General features: G+C 40.5%; 1 protein-coding gene and 1 long non-coding RNA gene across 3 annotated transcripts in view; both read left to right on the forward strand.

Annotated features, from left to right (window-relative positions):
• LOC141996871 (uncharacterized) overlaps window positions 1–8,637 on the forward strand; it is a 246,885-nt gene extending 238,248 nt beyond the window's left edge. Inside the window, exons 2-3 of the long non-coding RNA XR_012641635.1 lie at window positions 6,230–6,385; window positions 7,855–8,637. This is a non-coding gene — a long non-coding RNA (uncharacterized LOC141996871). The remainder of the gene's footprint in view (window positions 1–6,229; window positions 6,386–7,854) is intronic.
• Window positions 8,638–10,683: 2,046 nt separating this feature from the next.
• Window positions 10,684–21,516, forward strand: part of CDH11 (cadherin 11) — a 105,148-nt gene continuing 94,315 nt past the window's right edge. Inside the window, exon 1 of one of the 2 annotated variants that reach the window (XM_074968797.1) lies at window positions 10,684–10,840. The gene's annotated coding sequence lies outside the window, so the exon portion shown is untranslated. Of the gene's footprint in view, window positions 10,841–11,125; window positions 11,493–21,516 lie in introns of those variants that run through there. The other variant, XM_074968798.1, reaches the window with a different exon arrangement.

A 21,516-nucleotide genomic window follows, 5' to 3' on the forward strand; every position in this document is an offset into this window, starting at 1 on the left:
TAGCCTCTTGCATTCTAATTACAGATTCAAACGGTGATATCACCAGGATGGCTGGCCCTTGTAAATGAAGCAGGGTCAGGTTCCCAATGTCAGATGGCCAGTTAAGAGGATAGGATGGCACCTGGGGCTATAAAGAATCAGGGAGAATCTGAGGAGGAGATCTGGTGAGTCAGAACTCCCTGAGACTCAGAAAAGAGCAGGTGGGAGCAGGGGGACTGTGGAAGCTCCTGGAAGGACACTATAGTTGGTTCATGGGAGAAGACTGAGGGCAGAAGAGGGTTTTGCTTGTTGACCTCCCCAAGCCAGAGGACCAGGACTTGAGAGAACTGAGGGCCAGAGAGCTGTAAAGGGAGTTGCCTGCTGACCTCTAAGCAAGAGAACTGGAGCCAAGGGCTGGAGAGATCAGAAGACAGGAGAGTAATGGAGGACTTACCTGTTGACATCTCCAGGGCTGGAGAGTGGGATTCTGGAGAATAGTTGGAGGGCCAGGAGGAGTGAGAGGTGCTTTCCTGGTGAGGCTGCTCCCACCACAGAGACTGAGGGGAAGAGCAGGGTTTCACTCCAGCTGCAAGGGCTCAGGTGGCTGTCCTAGCAGAGGGAAAGAAGAGGACCAACGAGGAGTCTGCATATGGCGGATGATGGGTTATGTCAATAAATGAGATGGTTTCGGATTTTAAGGATTGCTTGCACTGGGATGGTAAATGGACCGTGTATTGGGACTTACGTTTTGCACCATTTGCACCAGCTCTGAAGAGGGTATTATTGAGGTAGGAGAGCCTGGTGTAGAGTTCCTGGGAAAACTGAAGGAGGCGCACAGGTTGTGCTGTAGCCTGCAGCAGGAGAGCAGGAGGACACTCTGGGTGGGGCTGCCCTATGACATGTGTAGACTTTCTGTAAAGTAATAAGAAAATGTACGTATTATTGAAGCTAGTTCCGACTGCTGTGAGATGTTCTAGAAGTGATATCAGGAATCATTGCTGTAACAGCATGGGTACTCCCATATGTTTTTTATGGTGGTTAATTCTAGAAGGAATCATGGGCTGGAAACAAATATAACTGTTGGGGATCAAGTTGGACATTGATTTTCCCTATTTTCAGAAAGCAAGCTCTATGAAGGGAGAAACGGAGACCTTTGTATTCCATATTGATGAAGAATAGAGTGAAAGCAACTCAGAGAGGACCAAATATGAAGGCCCACTGATGGGAGTAATTCTTAAGAGATCAGAATTACTTAGGGCACAAATATCTAACTGTAAATGTTGGAGAATGCAAGGGACTTGCTAATTTACCTGTTTGCCTTATATGTGTTGTCTTGAGTATGTTTGGTTTCTGTTATTGTGCTAATGATCATGCCTGATATAAAGAAATCTTTCTTTCATGTTGCCATGAAAGAAAAAAACACACAGAGGGGATAGTGGGGCATTTCACCATGCCCTGACAAAATAAAACAAAGCTAACTGGTGGTGGCAATATATAAAACCATAAAGAAATTCTCTAAAAACAACTTGGTATAGGCAGGTCCAGTTCTTTACTTGCAGGAGACAAATGAGAAGCTCCACTGAAGTGTTACTCACTAGGGTTCTGAGAAACCTGTCATTTGGCTGGGTTTTCAGTGCATTCCATCTTTTCAGTTGCTCTTGACATTTCAGATTGTCATGTAGGGCAATCTGGCATATTTTATGCTGATTTCGGAGTACCCAGCAATGAAATAGGGTGTTTTCTTGCCCTGCTCCTGCAGAAAAAAGGGAACTGACAGGCTCATCCCCAAATAAGACTCATTCAGGAATACAGATGCTACCCTAAAAATAGAAGATAAGGGAGTAAGCTACTCCCACCTTTAAAAGCAAAAAATGGGGGAGGAGATTTGCAGTCCATCAGTTACCATGGTAATGAGTGCAGTATGAATGCATGGGTCAGATTATAGAGGACTACCTCCCCACCCCTAAAATAATGCAAAGGCAAGAGAGGAATCCTGAGCTTCCTTGTGAGTGGAATTCTTATGAAAATTAAGGCTCTTCTCACAGAAGGTAAGGGCTAAATAGGCAGTTTGGAGACAGCTGAAATCTCTGAGGCCCCCAGGAATCTGCTGCTCAGGTTTGTGAAACTGGGTGGATTTTTTTGTGTGAACTATACAGGATTTATTTTTGTTGTGAAACCTGAAAGAGGCCTGGGTTGACAAGAAAATGTTAAATTGCCATAGGGTTTTTTTTAATGATACAGTATATGGGAATTTTCAGGTGGGACTGAGGTTCATCAATGATTTTATTCAGTGGCATGGTAGAGTAGTCTGAAAATGCTTTCCACCATTTACGAACACCCACCATATCCACGCTTAAAATGTCGGGCATTGTTTGATGATTTAAGCATTTTCGTTATTTTAATTTCTCATTTTGAGAAATGGAGGGCAAGTTGTCCCAGGTCTTGGATAGTGAATCATCAGAAGATTCAGCTTTGTTTTTCTTCTCTTGTGCTATGTTTTTCTTCTCAATAACTAATGCTCCCAACTAAATAAAACAAATAACCAAAAGCATCAAATTACTAAAACAACAGAAGAACAGCTACTAAAAATTTGTTTTTGAAAGCTGTATGTTCTCTTGGCATGCTTATATAAATGCCTGGAAAATGGCAGCAGCCTCATTGACGAAGCATGGATAAATTCAGCTGTTTGATTAGTCTTCCCCGCTCTCTCCTCAACATGAAAATGCTATACAACAACAACAATCTCCAACTTCAATTATGTGATAGTTGCTTAATTTTCCATTTTAGTTAATCTCAAATTCATTCTTGGCCCCAAATATTTTCCTTAGTCACAAAATCTCCTTAGTTTTATTTTCAAATAGGTGCTCTATAGAGGGCAAAATCGTCCCAAAGCTACCCTGTGGCTTGTGGTGTGACCTTAGATCTGTAGGGGTATGTGATGGCGGTTCAGCATGCAATACCTATGCATGAATGTTTGGCTGGTGGAGCCACCTACTTGAAGATCTAATGGCCATTCCATGTCTTTACACCAACACTCCCTGCGTGATACTAAAAAAGAACCCTCGTGAGGCACTATTCCACGACGTACAGGGATTGCAGACACCATAGGACCAGATCCAAAGGTCACTACAGTTGGTGGAAAGACTCCTATTGATTTGAATGAGAACTTTGTGAACTTTCCAGATCTTGTGCCTCCAGACATTGGAACCTTATTGCTTGTGCTGATTTTTGAATAACGTAACTGCAGAAGGTGATTTACCCTTTAAAACTCAGAGACTGAAACTATTTTACTAGATTCTCTATTACATCCACCAATTAAGAATAAACACATCTTACCTTCTTTGAAGCAAAACCTGTCATTTTCATCCAGCCCTCTCACTCTCAGGGAGTCACTTATACCCCTTGACCAACTAGTATATGACAATAAAAAAAATGCAACATGATTTAAGAAAAGCAACCTGCCACAAATGCTGAATAAATACCAGTCTCTTTAAATAATCATCCATAATAAAGCAAATTGGTGCTTTATTACACATGGGAATTTCGCCAAAATCTTATATTGCATCCAATGATCAATGAACTTTCAAAACTAAATGGAAGTTTTTTTACAAAAGCAACATAGATCATTTCATTTTTCTACATTTCATAACCGAGACTGTTTTCCTGTTTTATGATTGATTATTATGTGAATCATCTAATGTTTTAGTTATAACTCATGTGACTTAAATTATAATGTTTTAATAATATTTTATCTAATGATAAAAGCAGTATTAAAGAATTATAGTCATGTGGACTTTAAAGTGTCAAGCAAACTTATTTCTTTGTATATCCATTTTTATTCACTTGAGCTTATTAGATAGAAGTGATTATGGATTGTTTAAAACATCAGATAGATGTTAATGCAGTTTTGGTAGTTCAGTTGGTTCAACTTTATTTATAGTTTAAAGTAAAATTCGTAGTTAACGCTTTATCATTATTTTGTTGGACTATAAACAAATGGCTCCATTTATAATTGTTTACCCGACAGCTATAATGGTGATAGTGATTGAGCGCTGAGATTTGTGCAATATGGTCACCAGTATAACAGTGCCTCTGATTATGACCTTGTATGGGTAGATAAGTAGCTATTGACTCATAGTAGCAGAAATAGCACCAGGACGTAAACAAAAATCACAAATAAAAATCTGAAATACTTGAGGTGCATGCTGGGCAAGATTGACTATCTCAAGCTGCGGGCATTAAATGAAGAAAGATCTTTGTGCTAGATAAGCATGACTGCCTGGTGTTCATCAGTACAGAAGGGTTAGCTGCTAAGATTACAGGAACATCATTTTCCCTTAAATCTACTTGGCCACACTTTGGACTATTTGCAAACTGAAGTTACATACTCCCACTATATACTGAAAAAACCCCATCATTTGTGAATCATAACATGCATTTTCCTTAAATGGAGCACAAGAAAATAGAGAAATGTCAAACTGTAAAGGTTTTAAATATCCTTTTGTTATGAGTTGGAATAAGCAAAGCTATTAATTATACAGCACATGCTATACAAAAGAAGTGATGCTCAGAAGTGGAATTAGAACACAAATAATGGTACTAAGTATTAAGCTATGCCATGTTTTTCTGTCAAGTTGTCTATGTTCAAACTGTGTATGCTCTCTAGTAAGTTGAAACGATTCCTTGGACAATTGTTTTCATGTAAAATGAATTATGTAAATTACTTCCCACAAGTCCCCAAGTTTTTTAAAAACCCCAACAGGATCTGGAATTTCAGTAAGGTCCCGATCCTGCTTGTCAACTTAATCACAGTGCCATTGAAAGGTAAATTCTCTTTATACAATGGTGGTGATATTTTTTTCTTTTTTTTTTCTTTTAAGATGTGGTGTCAGGAATAAATGGGTCTCAAGTTCCTAACTGTAAATCATATCTTATCTAAATAAGAAATCTAGCTTTCTGACTTGTATCCCTAAAAGCCCATTAGCAAAAGATATAGGTTCTTTTAAAAGTTTGAGATTCATCTGACATACCATTTCATTTTCTTCTAATTTTTCTGTGCTGTATGAATATTAGGTAATAAAGACTATTGTTACAGTGAAGTGTGTGTAAACAAATACTATAGTTACAGTGGAGTGCATAATATATCCTCTGCATGCAGTACTTTAATATACAGAAATTCACTTACTTTTGAATGGCATTCTCTGTAAATGTATTTCAGTCTAAGTCCTGTAGGGACGAATAACACAGCTTAATTAACTATTCTGGGCCAGATCCTTAGATGCATCAACTGCGTAGATCTGTTCTGAAGTATAAAGCTGGCAGAAAACTGGCTTAGATGTCTACCCATGGATTATCCTGGCATGAGGGAATTTGATTGGCATAGGAGCTGACTCTGCCAACCCCTACCTAGCTCCCAGCTTGACAGACATGTTGAATGTAGAGGTGAGAGAAACAGAAAGGGTGCATGGTCAGAGCGCTGTTGCATCCCAGAAATTCCTACCAAGTATACCAGCTCTTAGGAGCGATAGCCAGCCGGCCTAATTTTGATCTGCCTTAAACCATACTGGGGACTGAATAAGTACAGGATGGGCCCAGAGATCATGGATCTGGAAAGGCCCGTACTCAGCTGTGCTCAGCACATGTTGAACCAGATCTCCTGATGGTGTAAATTGATTTAGCTTCTGTTGCCAAGGTCTTAATCAAAACCAGACTTTCCATTAAAACAGGTGTTTGGTAAAAGTGGAAAAGGATCTCCACACAGAAAGATTTTTTTCTCCCATTATAACATGAACAAATTTGAGCCCCGGCTCTGTAATTTGATCTCTAGTAGTGAGTCTTTATATCTGCATGGTGTCCCACTAAAGTCATCCCCAGTGGTCTGATCACACAGATCGGATTGCAGGATCAGGGCTTTTGATCTCCCATATATGGGGAGTGCGGTGGAAGAAGGGGGGCTGGGCACTGCCACCACAGTTGCCTTGGGTCTGGCTGGAGTTGGCAGAGTGGAAATGGAGGCTGGACACCACCACCACAGGCATACCAGGGGCAGGGGAACGGGGGTGGAGAGAAATAACTCATTCAGGATGTCAATTTTTTTTTAAAATGACCTATCCGATGACTTTTACATTGAGATGCAGGCAATACCAAAGTGGTGTTCTGCCCGCTGTGAACTCACTCTCAGTACTTAGATATACTTGTGCTCAACAGCAGATGTCCCCACCATTTTACTTTTTTCCTTTCTTCCTTCCAGATTTGGACAATTTTCCACTAACATGATACACTGAGGGGAATGAAAACAAACTTTTCTAGTCACTGATGTACCAGAATGAAAACCCATACAAGCCATTTACTTCAGGGTGCCATTTGGTATAGAGGTGGAATGCACTTTTGGGAGTACCTGTTACAGGTCAGTATTCATCATTACAATTTTCATTTTTACAAGCAGACAATTGTGTAGTATTCAACTGGTAAATCACAATGGGGAAAGATTATAATATACAGATTGGAAATATGATATTTTCTGTATCGGAAGTTTGTTTCTTCTCCTTCCCTAATCCTCATTCTCCCCCACCCTTTAAAAAATAGAGCCTTTGTCTTTTCTCTTCTTGTTTTAATACCCTCATGTTCAAGGTCCAACACTTCACCCTTATGGCCATGGAGAAATACCAAGACTTTCAAGCTTTGTTGTGGTAGCAGCTTCTATACCAGTTGTGTTTAATGAGATGATTTTTTTAACCTGATGATATCTGTTCTATATTTTTTTCAACCTTTCTCTAAAAAGAAACCATAAAGTTCACGTCTCCTGAAAGAAGATAGTTGTGGCTACAGTGATGGTTGTGGCTATTGGATCCCAGCTGCTCTTTGGTTTCTCACACTGAACCAAATTCTTCTTTGTTTCAGTGAAATCCTATTGAACTGAAGTCGTAGGTGTAATTTTGGTCAATAGTATCCTCTGTTAGGTGTCCTAACTCCTAATTCATCTTCTTCTTGACACCTTTTCTCTCACCTGTTCCTTATCTTCCTCCATTTTGAGCTCTTTCCAACTCCTGCTGCAGGCAATGTGGGAACCCTCCTATGGTACATCCCAAGAGGGGAGGATACATAAGAACCTACTTCAACCATCCAGATGGTGTAGGTTCTGCTGTTCTGTGGCTCGGGGGATTCTTCTTCCCTTGCCTTCTGCACATATCCCTTTAGTATTTGGTCTAGGCTGGACTTTGTGCTCTGGAGCTATGTGTCAAATCTTGCGGTCCATAAACAGGAAAAATCCCATTGACTTCAGTGGGAGTTTTGCCTGAGTAAGGATATCAAGATGTGGCCCTTCCAAAATAAATCTCCTGAAATGGTGACATAGTAATTAGGAACTGTTCCTTTACTTATACACCATGTAGTGGCTAATACTAATTTGCCATATTCTGACCTCAGATATATTCATGCAAGCCACTGATTTCAGTTTCTCATCATGAACAAAACTTGATCTAGTATGTTTTGTTTTGTGGTTTGGCTGCTGACTGTTGATGCTATTGAATACACAAAGGGCAGCACTGAGCTTGGGACTCTATTGATTTGGATGAGAATTTCACCTTAATTTTTCCTGCAGGATGGGATCCTCCAACTACAACTGCTAAAGGCACAGGATCACACAAGACAAATGTAATAGAAACATCTGATTAGTTTTAATCTTTGAAATTTTAGCTGAGAAACCAGGGGGAAAACTCAAGCCAATCACCAGATCTAATGTTGCCACACTCATTTGTTAACATGCTTCTTGAATAGAATTAATGCAAGCTTACATTATAGATCAATATGGTCTTTGACTACAGAGTATTACAAGTATCTTTTGTGTATGCTTAATTAGATTGAAATTGCTTTCAGATTTCCTTTATATTCAAGAAAAATCTGATGTCAGCAGTTTAAGAAGAAAATCTCAACAATCATCCCTCCACCTATGCATCCAAAACTAGCAATGGAAAAGAGAAGAAAACATGTTCCAGCAACCTCTCCAGCTCTGAGATTTGCCAAATGGAAATTCAGTTGCCACTAGAGACAACAGGAGAACCAAACTAAGTATCAGTCACTACTGTATATACTCAAAGGAAAACCATTGCTTATTTCCATGTCATAATTCCAGAGAATTTAGGGCCTAATCCACCTTGTGTGAAAATCAGTGGAAAGACTCCCATTAACTTAAGTGGGAGTTGGATCAGGCCAATAGTGAGAAAAAGTAAACTGTGTGTTCTGCTCTGTATATGGGAGAAGACTTTTTATGACTTAGCCAATTCTTTCTTGTGTAAAAATCTCACAACATGCTGCCTTCCCTCAAAACAATGCTCACAAAATTTCTACTTCTTCACAGCTTCCTTCTCCCAAGACAAATTCCCCTCACAAAACACATCCAAAATACATTTTCATCAAACTTCTTCTCTGAAACTCTCTTCCCTCAAAAACTCCTCAAAACACCTTCCTCTTACTTAGTTCCCCACATCAACTTTGCTCTTATAAAACTTTCCCCAAAACAAATTTCCTCCTCACCAGATATCTGCCACCTGAAAACACCATTCCCATCCAAATAAAATAATAAATAATAATTTAATAGCTTGTTTTACTCCTTTCAATTCATCCCTGCTATGTTTATCTTTTTCTTTTACTTCTTGTATGCTGCCACACCTAGACTGTAACTACCGTATGGCAGGGACTGTTTTCCTTGTTACTTGTCTATAAAGTGTCCAGATAATGGAGTTTTGAGTCTGGTTTTCAGCTGCTATCATAATATCAGATGATCTTACTCCATATGTACCTTAAAACATTCCTGTCCCCTAAAAATTGTTTCCCCACATAGGTAACCCTGCCCCAATGGGATTGTGAATTGAATCTCCAACTCACAATGGCCCTTTGAAAAAAATTTTTTCTTTAATTCTCCAGGGACGTAATTCTACCAACCTAGAGAGCCTGAGGCTCCCTGCTCTTTCCCTGAGACCAGTGGTACGCAGGAGGAAGTAGCTTTAATCTGCTGGGCTCGTGAGCAGTGCATCCCTCCCAGCCTGGGGTGCTTTAGTCCATCTGCTTACCACGCTGCCTCCTTCCTTTTGTTCCTTCTCCAATGGTAGTGCCTGTGCCATTTTTTTCTCTGGTTAGAGTTTTTGGCAGTGCTGAATTAACCACAAAGTACGAGAGTCATGTTCTTAAGGGTCTGGCTATAAAGTCGCAGAACAATGTGAGTGTAGCTGGGGAGAACTTGTGGAACAGATTGAGGCATGGGCAAATTATCTCCACCTGATGCAGACTCCAGTGGATGGATCCAACCCAAATGCTAAAGTAACTCCTGGGATTAGAAACCACCCAACTGCCTCTGCTGTGCTTATTTTTGGGTGGCTGGATATTAGGTGGCCAGATATGATCTTCTGCTGCTGGATCACAGGTGACAGGGAAAGGGAATGCTTTATCCACTGCCTTCACTGGGAATCCAGGGAGCAGATAGGTCTTCACTACCACCACCACTGGTTCTAAGGCTGATGGAAAAGAGGGACTTGGGCCATGGTCATCTCCTCCTGGTTCCTATCTGTGAGTGTTTGGGGGTGGGGAGTAAGGCATCTGCCACTGCCATTAGTTTCTGATGGGTGGGCCTGGCTGTACTTTTCTCTGGAGGTCCATGAAGTGAAGAGTCGGCCACGTCTGCTGTTTGCTGAGCAGCCTGGTATGGGGACTTGGCCCCTTCCTCTGGTTGTAGGGAAAATACCACCAGTAGTCCTCAGACAACTAAAGACAGGGTGGACAGAGGGGTCTGGAAGAGGGATCGATCTCGAGCTCCACCTCACCTGCTAGAACAGGGGGTCGCAAACTCCTGCCCAGCAGAGGGCCCTGGATGGTAGGGCTGCTAGCCCTCCACCCTACCAACCAGGGCTGGCCAGGGCTCACCACATGGCAAAATTTTGAGGAAAATTTCGTAACTTTGAAAAATAGCAGTTGATGGGGTCGGCACCACAGGCATATGGGTTCGCCCAGTTCTACTAATAGCCCTGGCTGGAGTGGAGCAGGAGGGCTCCCCCGCACTCACAAATGAGGGCCCCCTGCTGGGGTGCGGCTCCTCCCCACAATCGGGCCCCCCCTGCTGGATTGGGGCACCCCCCACAAACGGGGGCTCCTCTGGGGTAGGGCATCCCTCACAAACAGGGCCCCCCTGTAGGGGTGCGGCTCCCCCCACAAACAGGGCCCCCCTGTAGGGGTGCGGCTCCCCCCACACAGCCAGGGGTCTCCTGCTTCGGTAGCCACCGAGTCCTCCCTCCCCCTAGGTGGGCTCCCCCAGCCTGAGGAAACGGAGCAGTGGGTTAGCGGGTGGCCCCAGCAGCGTGGGTGGCCTCCGCCCCCAACACCCGTGAGGGTGGGGGGGGGAGAGGAGACGGGGGGAGCCAGGCTCCCTGAAGACCGCCCATGGCGGGGAGCGCCCCACCTGGCCGTGCCGCAGCCACCCCTCCGGGGCAGCCGGGCCGAGGGACGGGGCGCCGGGCTCCTCCTCAGAGCTTCCCACGCCCAGCTCTCGCCCCGCCCGGGTCTCGGGGGGCGCCCGGGGAGGAATCGCCCTTGGCGGGGAAGAGAAGAGCCCGGGAAGAAGCCAGCGCCTCCAGCCTATTCCTTCCTCTCACCCCCCTTTGCTCTTCCTCCCTCCCCCGCTCCCGTCCCCTCCTTCCCCCGCTTCTAATTCCTGCCGCTCGCTCCGAGCCTCATTCAGCCGCCGCCGCCAGCGGAGCGTAACAGGCTGTGGACGCGGCGGGGTCTGTTCGGTGTCGACTTGTGAATGGGACTTGCCTGCTCGCCCTCCGCCGCCGGTGACCCAGGGAAGCGGCCAGCCCGGCTGGACTCCCAGGTAAGGCTCGGGGCCATGCCCTCGCTGCGCGGGGAGAGCGGGGAGGTTTGGCTGCTGGGGTTGCCTTTGAGGATGGGTGTTTGGGGGGGGGGGGGGAGTAAGTGAAGGCTGCTGCAGGGAAAGGAGCTGCGAGGCGGAGGGGCAGGGAAGGAGCGTTTCTGGTGGGAGATAGAAGCGGAGACGCTGTGTGTCGCTCCCCTGCCCAGTGACGGAGGGAGCCGAGCCGGGAGGATGCCTCTGTGTGCGCTAGAAACTTGACAGCAGCGAAAGGCTGAGATTGGGGCGTGCTGCTGGAGACCTGTGCTGTGCGGGGTGCTCCTGAGCCCCTGGAGGGGACGGGCAGGCGCGCACACCCAACCTAGACCCTTTGCTTTTGGTCGGTAGGGGCTTGAGTACTGGGGAAGCCGTGCCAAAGGGTCCAGGAGCAACCGCCGGACGAGCACAAGCCACATCTGGCAACTCTTATTCCTAGCTCCTGGCTGGGTTTCTCTGCATCAGCTCCTCAGACTGGAGCTGACTGGGTTCCAAAAGGGGAAGAAGTGATCGTTCCGGAGGGGAAAGAAATCTCTTTGCGATTCAGGATTTTTTTTGTTTCTTCAATTTTTCTTTGTCTCTGTGTGTGCGTTCAAAAAACGGTCCTCCGGATAAGCAGGTATTAAAAGAAACGAAGTGAAAAACAGCTTTTCCCTTGCCATTGTAGCTCCCAATCGTGAAATGGATATGCAGAATGAGAGCGAAAATATGAGTGCATGAAATGAAAGATACCTTCTCCAGAATAGAAATGGGGCGGGGGGGGAGGAGGGGGGGAAGCGAGCAAGACTTTGATTTTTTGCTTGTTTTTAAATTCATACAGTAGTAGTCACAAGGTACTAAAATGGTATCTATCTCTAGACTGGGTTAGTCTAAAAATCATTATGCTTTTGTTGGTCTATCGGTAATTACAATCTCAATGAAGGTAAACTAGATGGAGGTTTAAAGCTGCACGTCCACATAAATACCATTAACTTTTAGAATAAAATCGCTTCCTGTGTAATCCTCCAGGAGCACATATTGCAATCTGACATCATAGTCATTACCTTTCATCGATAGCTCATATATTATCTACTCTTTTAAAAATATGAATTTGGCCAAGATAGGACTGAAATAAGCCAGATAGCATATACTGGGGAATCCTCTTTGTACCTTTGCTAAAAAGGGCACAGTGTGACTATGTAATACAGTATTTACCTATTGAAGTATCTATGACAAAGGATTCTCTTTAGCAACAGGAGTCACTAATTCAGAAAATGGCCTTTAATTTGGAGGAAGTTCATTTGTTTTTCACATTCCAATGGTTTGTAACTCATTGGAAAGCACTTTCTTCCTGTTGATTTGTGTTGATATAAGAATTTCACAGACCATCAAACCTCTATTAAGAAATCAAATATTTATAATTATTTAATAATAAAACTGTTGAATGCAAACACAATAAATAATTCCAAAGCAGAGATGCTCAGACATATCTGGTGAAGTATGCAATATACTTATTTTTTTAAAGCTTGCAATATTTCCAGATTTATGTGGTTTCCTAGGTAAATATCACATTTTTTCTCTACTCCAGTTAAAATGTCAATAAAAAATGTTGTATTTAATTTGGGGGTTTTGCAATAATTAATCTGAAGTGGGCATAAATTAATTCCTTTTCCACTGGGATTTGAAACACAAGTCAATGATCTTTTGGGTCTTTTGATTTTTTTTATATGGACATGCAAATGCAGATGTTTTCTTATGAGCAAAAAATTTATAGCACATCAGCACCATTCTTGATGTTGGAAGATAAGCAATAAAGAACAGGAGAGAGAATAATGCAAGCTAGAGCAAAGGAACCAAGCTTCATATCTTTATTCCAAGAAGCCTTTTTCCTCCCTACCACATTTCTTCTACGTATTAAACCCTAGAAAACATAAGTTTCTGATGGCACTTCCAAAGCAGTTTCCCTTGCTATTGCAGGAGAACAAAAAAATAAAGTTACAAAAGAAAGGACTACAGATCTTACAAAGGAATGTAGACCTTTATAGGAAAACAAGTTAGAAATCACCTTGTGATTAGGATTTTCTGGTGGAAATATTGAATTTCTATTTAAACCTGAAGCTTAGTACTCTAATATGAAGAAATAAGTATGATTGGAATATGCTATTTGTAGACTTCTCATAGCAGCTTAAACTTTGCTGAAATACACAAAGTCTGCTTATATAAGTGTTTTTGTCTGTAAAAATTATGATGATCTGGACTAGATCATTATTACAGAACCAATTATAATAAACTGTGTTAACAGATGGGATAAGTAACTGCAATTTGTGATTGGCAATTTCTGAATGAAGACCTTCATAGAAAAATGTCAATTGAGAGACTGGATGATAAAACGAAATTATTTCCGTTGCACAGCACATTTGGAGCAATTATAAGGGTTAGAAAGGTTTCAGAGTGAGCTGTAGCTCACGAAAGCTCATGCTCAAATAAATTGGTTAGTCTCTAAGGTGCCACAAGTACTCCTTTTCTTTTTAAGGGTTAGAAAGAATCTCATGATTTTTCTGCTAAAACATGTCATTTTTATGTGTTATGCGAGTTCAAGTGCAATTAACTTACCATTCTAATAAAGTTGGAAGTATTGCCTTTTGTTCAGTTCAGGATATATGTATCAACTTTGGAGTTGCAGTAGCTTAGGAGGCTACATTTTCCACAGATTATTTAAACAAATAATGAGACTAAGCAGAACATATTTTTACTACAGTATTCTTAAAAAGGATGTTCTTTGTAGTTCAGGTATTGAGCTGGTTTTTATAAAAATATAATGCAATTTCAAACTTCTTTAAAAATTAGTTCTCTTTTTTACTTAGTGTGTCTCTATTAAAATTATTTGAATCCATTCTGAATCAGACGTTTTGCCATCAGATGTTAGTGTGTGAGAAATAATATTTTCATCTCGACTTGTTTCACCTGAAACCATTAAGCAACATACCTACAAAACATATTTGTTGGTGGCAAAGCCACCATATGTACGTAAAGCTCAGAGTCTATAGGCAATTTCGAATAACACGACAACTTTTTTTTAAAAAATGGCACTTTGGTTTTCACGGTCCCTTTCTTGGGCCCAATTAAAAGCCCATTGAAGTAAACGGAAGTATTCCCACTGACTTCAATGGACTTTGGATCTGGCCTTGATGCATGTGATTTAAGAGGGCTTCATTTTATAGTTAAGTACTGTCATCTCATTTCACTGTCTAACTTACTCTCCACATTCATTTTTTTTCTCAGTGGTACTACCAATAAATTGAACAATATTGAATGTATCCAAGTGTATATTGTTAAAATTCTCCCAGTGACATGGGGGTAAAAGGGGGTGGGGGAGGACTTTAATTGTGTATTTGAGTTATATTGTTGAAGATCAGGGGGTTCCAAAACATTCTCCTAGAAAGTATAGTTATTTTTTCATTTTGAATACTGTCCTCCAAAACTGCATATACAGGATTACTAACCCCCCCCCCCTTTTTTTGTTTTTGTGTAAATAGTTTGAAGTAATTAAAAGATGGTTATAAGACTATATTTGATACATTTATAAGTTAGAGGATTGATTTGACTAAAAGATCTCAAGTTTTGAAAGTGGTTTTTACAGTACTTATTGCTGAACAAACTGATCAACAGGTCTCTGGATCGGTTTAAAAATTATGTTGTTTTTTTTAAAAGTTACAGAAGTATGGAATCAAGAAGGAATTTATATCAAATTCCTCCAGATTTACTAAACTGGACATTATATAGTTTAATGTCTCTGAAGTAACTGTGGTAGTAAAGAAATGATAGCTGTAAGTCTGTTTCTTTCATGTATAACGAACGGTAGCTGGAAATTTGGGGGACTCTAAATTTGGTAATTGTTCTTTGAAAGGCATTACACTTGTGAGCACTAGAGGGCACTGAAGCTCTTCTCTAAATCATTTCTAGTGGCCCATCTGCTTCTCAGGGCACTATGAAAAGACGTTTTGTTACTACCAGCATTGCAGGCCCTCCCAGGGGAGACAGAATTCAATCTAGCTGTGGTTCAGGCTAATGCTCAGGCAGTTTGTCAGGATTAACATCTTTCTAGTCAGTGGATCGTGTTACCTTCAGCATCATATTACCACCTTGGAGTTCACTGCAAAGTTTTGAAATCATGTAACTTTAGATTGTATGAGGAGTGACACAGCTGGAGTCTAGGTGTAAAATAAACAGTATCTGTTCTCCCAGCAGCAATGATTTTTAAGGGATTTGCTGCTTCTTCCTCTGTCTTCCAAAAAAAGCATCAATCCATGATATGGGAAAGGAAACAAATGTAGAGACAGAGAGAGGAGAAAAAGTAATATGATAAAAATTACTGGTAATACTTGGGATAATGTCTTAGTACATTCTTCCCAGTGATGGAGGATATTTGGAAAAGACTGAAAGACACTTTAGATAAGAAACAGGCATGCATTTTATATTCAAATAGTCAAATTCTGCTCCTATTTACACTGGAGTAAACTGGTTTATATCAGTGCAACTGAGAACAGTATTTGGCCCAAAGCATCCCAGCTGTCATTTTGCAAAAGACTTTGGTATACAGAATTCAAAAACATATATAACTGATACTTGAAAAATAAGCTATTACTAATTAAGCTATTACTAAATAAGCTAATAACATGCAGAAATGGCATATAACAAAATATTGATTTTAAAATGTTAATTATTGGCATATGAAATTGTAAATCAATCTGTAGTAAGTACTGTGCATGCAATTTCTGATTCCAGTGTTTGGCTCTATTTGGGCTGAAATTCAAACATATGACCTGAAGTTTAGATGACTTACAGAAATTTTAGCATATGATTGCAACACCAGAAATTCTCATGGATACAGTTTAATGATAGTTACAAGGTCTCATTAAATCATATCAGTCAGTTAACTTCAAATATAAATTATATACGTTATTCTATAGTAGTGTGTAATGATTAGAGAGAGCTGCTACATACTTTAAGAGAAAATGATGATTGCCCCCGCACAGACATACTGGGGTGCAGAGTCCCTTTCTTTCCCCATCCCCAGTGCACCTATAGCATCCATAATGCTCTTAGCTGTTGTCAAAGAGGATGGATTTACGTTGCCAGTGGTGCTCAAGGCCCACAAGGGAACATCTAGGTGTGGTTGGTTCATCTGCAGTGCCTCCCCACCTTGCAAGCCAGCTACCATTCAGAGGCTGATATCAAGTGGAGCAGCCAGGACTGCTGCTGGCTCCTTTGTGGAAGAAGGCATTATCCCTTCCTCTGCTTGACAAAGACATAATGCTTTCTACTGTAACTGGCTGGGTGGTTCAGTGTTTTCCAAACCTCCAGGCCCCACAGTGCTCAGCTGGCTCCAGAAGCCGTAATTTAGCTCTTCAGTTTTAAAATGCTGTCTTAAGCAAATGCTAGTTTGTTGCTTCAAACTTTTGCAATGAACAAGAAGCCTCTCCCTTCTGAATCAGCTAAAGAATTCATCAAAGTTCTTAATTGTATTGGAATGGATACTGAGTTGAAGTAGTAGAAATCAATCTAAATGGATTATAGGAGCAAGAATTAAATGAAGGGTGGAAAAGAGGATGCAGGGTTTTCCAAAATAGTACTGGTCTAACACTATTGTATATTTTCAAGAATAAATTATTGTTATAATGATGACTTAGTAGCTCATCACCAAAGAAATAAAACATACCACAATGGGGCAGATATACAATAGCAATATTATGAACTAAGTATGCAACTCATTAGAGATTAATTAATATTTATTGTAAAGTAAACAAAATTGAACAGAACTCCTGCTGATACATTTAAAACAGAATGAACCCAAGTGTAGAAAACATCAATATATCTAAGATGCAAATGCTTTGAGATTTCATGTTACTGAACAAGTAAGAGACCATACTGGCTCTCATTTACAACAGTGGCAGAGCTCCCATTGATGCCAGTGGGAGGCAGGGACCACATTGCTCAAAGGCTGGGATAAAGTACAGAAAGAATGAAGTTCAACATCCTTTGAAAATACAAATTGCAGAATTTTAAGGTTTGTGCAAGGTGACAGTTTGATAGCACTAAGAACTCAGCTTCATTTATCCACCAGACATGTACTGCACTGACAGTGCAAGTTTCCCCAGGCTGCTACACAAGCATGCCTCAGTCCTGTTCTAGGGAGAGTCTAGATCTAAGAGGTTACTTCATCCTCTGTACACACAGAACTCTCGGTCTCCCCAGTGAAACTGGCAACTGGGGGCACCAACTGGGATATTATCATACGGACATTGTGTCTGCTTGGAACAGGACTGAGAGCACCATTTCATTTCAAATGCAGCACTAAACATCCACAGTCGTTGCCAATTTGGGCCAGGTTAAAAACGATACCTTATCCTGTTACCTTTCTCCTGAGTCATCCAGTCTGTTGAAGAGATGCTTCAAATGTATTGCATTTCAGTGGTCATAAATTTTGCATAATACCTGCTTATAAGTGTTATCTGTTTGCTTTTGTATTTCTGCATAAACTGATGCTACAAAACCCTTGTGCAAATGTGATTCTTATCCCAGTGAGGCTACTGGTGTATACTTTCAAATAAAATAATCCAGAAACATATTGAGTCTCAGTGGTTGAGTTAAATAGTTAGTTACATGCATGCATATCATTCTGCCAAGAATAAGTCATAGTTGAGTGTAAACCAGATGTGATAGCTCTATTGGAATCAGACTAAACCCTATTTCCATGAATGCTAAACTGTTTTATTAATATACACATGTGTCGGCATACAGTCATACATTTAAATGGTCGGCCCCGCCTTGATTGAAAGTAATTATCTCAAAGTTCTTGGCTGCCCCTAATGAATGAATACTATATTATCCCCTTCCCCTTTTTTCACCCACTAATTTAATTTTGTATGTGGACTTGTAAGGCAAACAAAATAAATGGATTTGCTGTAAACTTAGTCTAGAATTTCATGTTAAAATGTTAGTACCAAATTAAAAAAAAAATACAGGGCAAGTCTCAGATTCAAGCCTTTTGGGGTTTTTAAAGGTGATTTCAACACATATCTATCATTTCAAAGGCAATCATGTCTTAACTCAGACAACATAAAAAGGATACAACTTTTAATTTGTTCTATAAAAGTAAAAAGAAAAGGAGTACTAGTGGCACCTTAGACACTAACCAATTTATTTGAGCATAAGCTTCTGTGAGCTACAGCTCACTTCATCGGATGCATTCAGTGGAAAATACAGTGAGGAGATTTATATACACACACAATCTCTCTGGTCACTCGATTACAGACCTAAAGGTTGCAATATTACAAAAAAAAGACTTCAAAAACAGACTCCAACGAGAGACTGCTGAATCGGAATTAATTTGCAAACTGGATACAATTAACTTAGGCTTGAATAGAGACTGGCTAGAGAGTGGACGTGTCATTACACAAAGTAAAACTATTTCCCCATGTTTATTTCCCCCCCCCCCACTGTTCCTCAGACGTTCCTGTTAACTGCTGGAAATGGCCCACCTTGATTATCACTACAAAAGGTTTTCTCTCCCCCCCCCCCCCGCTCTCCTGCTGGTAATAGCTCATCTTAAGTGATCACTCTTCTTACAGTGTGTATGATAACACCCATTTTTTCATGTTCTGTGTGTATATAAATCTCCTCACTGTATTTTCCACTGAATGCATCCGATGAAGTGAGCTGTAGCTCACGAAAGCTTATGCTCAAATAAATTGGTTAGTCTCTAAGGTGCCACTAGTACTCCTTTTCTTTTTGCGAATACAAACTAACATGGCTGCTACTCTGAAACCTTGTATAAAAGTGAAATTCAACATTTATGCCTTGGTTTTAGCTAATTAATTAATAATTGAACTAATAAACTTTGTGATATAAGGATTTTAAGTAAACATATTTGGTATTTGAACCTGTAATAATAGTATTAAGAGAAAATGGTTCTAACTGGGATTTTTTTACAAAAATTCTTCTGGAATAGTTAGGGCTACTTTTTTTGGTGGTCTTTTTTGTTTTTTGTTTTTGTTTTTTAAGTTCCTTGTGATTAATTGCAACTTTAAGTTACTTTAGGCTAGTTTTTGATACCCTTAGTAATTTTAACTCCACAATAAGTTCCACTGACTTCAGTGAGACTTCTGTGGTGTAAGGTACAGCTCAACATGAATAAATTAATGGTGGCCCTTTTGTAACAGTTGATTTTCTGCAAATTATCTTTCTGGATTTTCATGGATCTTTGTGGATCTGACTAAGGCAAAGTTTTCAGATCAGAACTTCTACCAAGCAAAGAGTCAGTCCTTATTTACGGTATACTTGGTGATACACTGCCTCTAGTTAGTCACTTATGGCTGCCACGAAGCTCATTTTGGCTCACAAATCAAGATGGACTTGTGTTTTTCTTTACTGGAAATAATTTGGAACCAGGGTAGTAACTCTACTAATCATTTAGTGAGGAATAGACAATACTGGATTGAAATGGCAGGATGCTGTCAGATTAATCCAACATATGTAGCAGCATGCCAAACATACTGCATGTGATCCTCCCCATTGTATCATTAGGAATGAGCAAATCTTTACAGCTAAAATAAGAATCAATTCAAATTTCATCCAAAATTCCAGTGAACCTGAACAGAGTATCATTTGAGCATAACCCTGATTCCCTCATTATTTTCCAATTGTGCATGGGTTTTTTTTTGCAAATATCCGCCTAATACCTGACAGTGCAAATTGTTGAGACTTACCATTCTTGCAAGATTTCAAGCCCAGATATAAGAGGTTCACAGAATTTGAATGGGATTTGAACAGCTAATATCAGTTTCTGATTGTAAAGGGTTTTTTTCCCCTTTTTTTATTGATTTACATTTTCACAGTTGGGCAAAATTATGGGTTTTAACCTTGTTTTATTTGTATTGATTTTAAATGTTTACTGTGGTGGGAAATTATGGGGGAGGGGTCAGTCAGACAATAATTATTTCATGACATTAGCCGTTGAGATTCAAAAAGTTAAAACACATTGTCAACATCACATATCAATATATGTAAGGTAAATATCCTTAAATCAAACTCTAATAAGTTTTCAAGCAATATTGGCTGTAAATTTCAATTATTTTAGATGGAAATATTTTTGTTGATTTATGTATGTATGGTGAAATCAACATTTACTGACATCTACTAATAAAAATCTAATCCTTCCAAGCCTCATCATATTCCAGTTCCACTTAGAACTTGCAGCCCAGAGAACAAGTCCGATCAATATGTATTGCAATAGTTTTCAGTGGGGTTGCAATGCTACATACTATTTATTGCTCTAAAGTGAAACATAGTACATTGCAACAGCAATATGTTTTTGCATATGCAAGGCCAGAACAAATAGTAAGACCAGTAGTTGGAGGCAGACTAGATTATCATAATGGTCCTTTCTGACCTGAGAATCTATGAATCTAAGAATTGTTTAATAGTCATGTGAAACATGATGCATTCACAAACAATGGAGGCCCACTGACTATTTGGGCCTAATAGTCAACTTTCAGATACTGAATTTATTGCACTTTTTAGAGAAAGAGAGATGTTGTGGGTTTTAGGAAAGAATGTCTTTGTTAAAAATTGGTTAGTGCCAACCCACTATAAAAAAGATAAATTTGCAACTTTCAGATCCATCTTGAAACCTTCTCTTGCATTCTTTCTGTGTCCTCTCCTTTTCCATATAGGATCTTGCCAACAGTTTCAAAGAAAAGATGAACAAGGTCCACTATGACCGCCTCTTGTGCCCCTCCTCTCCAGCACCCTTTTCTCCTTCCTCCTTGTTATTCACTCAGAGACTTCCTTTCCTTCCTCTTTCACATGCCCCGGTGAAGCTAGCCCTTCCTGCCACTTGATCTTCTTTGCCTTACCAATCTGTCTCTCCACACATAATGACAGGTTTCAGAGTAGCAGCCGTGTTAGTCTTTAGCCGCAAAAAGAAAAGGAGTACTTGTGGCACCTTAGAGACTAACAAATAATCTGTCTCAGTTCAATCCTGGATTTCTACCGATCTCTTGGACATCTACTCCTCAATGTCTTACTATCAACATAAATATAACATGGCAAACTGAGTTCATATCCTCACTCAAATCCCCCATTTTCTGTAGACACAGCCAATGTTCTTCCTGGCCTATAACTCCTCACCCTTGCATTGCACATCCTAGTGTGTCCAAATGCTGCCACTCCTTTCTGCATGCTGTCTATAAGACCCATCCTTTTCTGTCGGTCCAGATTGCAGGCTCTGGCTGTCATCCCTCCATCTTGCTGATTAGCATAACCACTTCCTCTCTGGTCTCCCAGACTCCCACATTACCCCCCTTCAGTCCATTCAAAATGCTTATTCCAAGGTTGTATTCCTTGCCAATTGATCTAACCACATCACCCCTGATAACTCCACTAACTTCCACTTCTCTAGAGCATAAAGTTTTAACTTTTTGTCATCACGTTCAAGACCTCATAATTTTCGCCCCTCTTCATTGCCACTTTGTCTCTTTTTGCATACCCTCCCTTCCTGTCTCCTCCATCACCGGCCTCAATACCCCATTCATTCATTTTCGTGGCAAACATCTTTGGTTAGTGCCAAGCCACTATAAAAAAGAGCTATAGAACCTTTTTCT

The sequence above is a fragment of the Natator depressus genome, chromosome 12 (assembly GCF_965152275.1).
Source record: "Natator depressus isolate rNatDep1 chromosome 12, rNatDep2.hap1, whole genome shotgun sequence".
NCBI classification, from domain to species: domain Eukaryota; kingdom Metazoa; phylum Chordata; order Testudines; family Cheloniidae; genus Natator; species Natator depressus.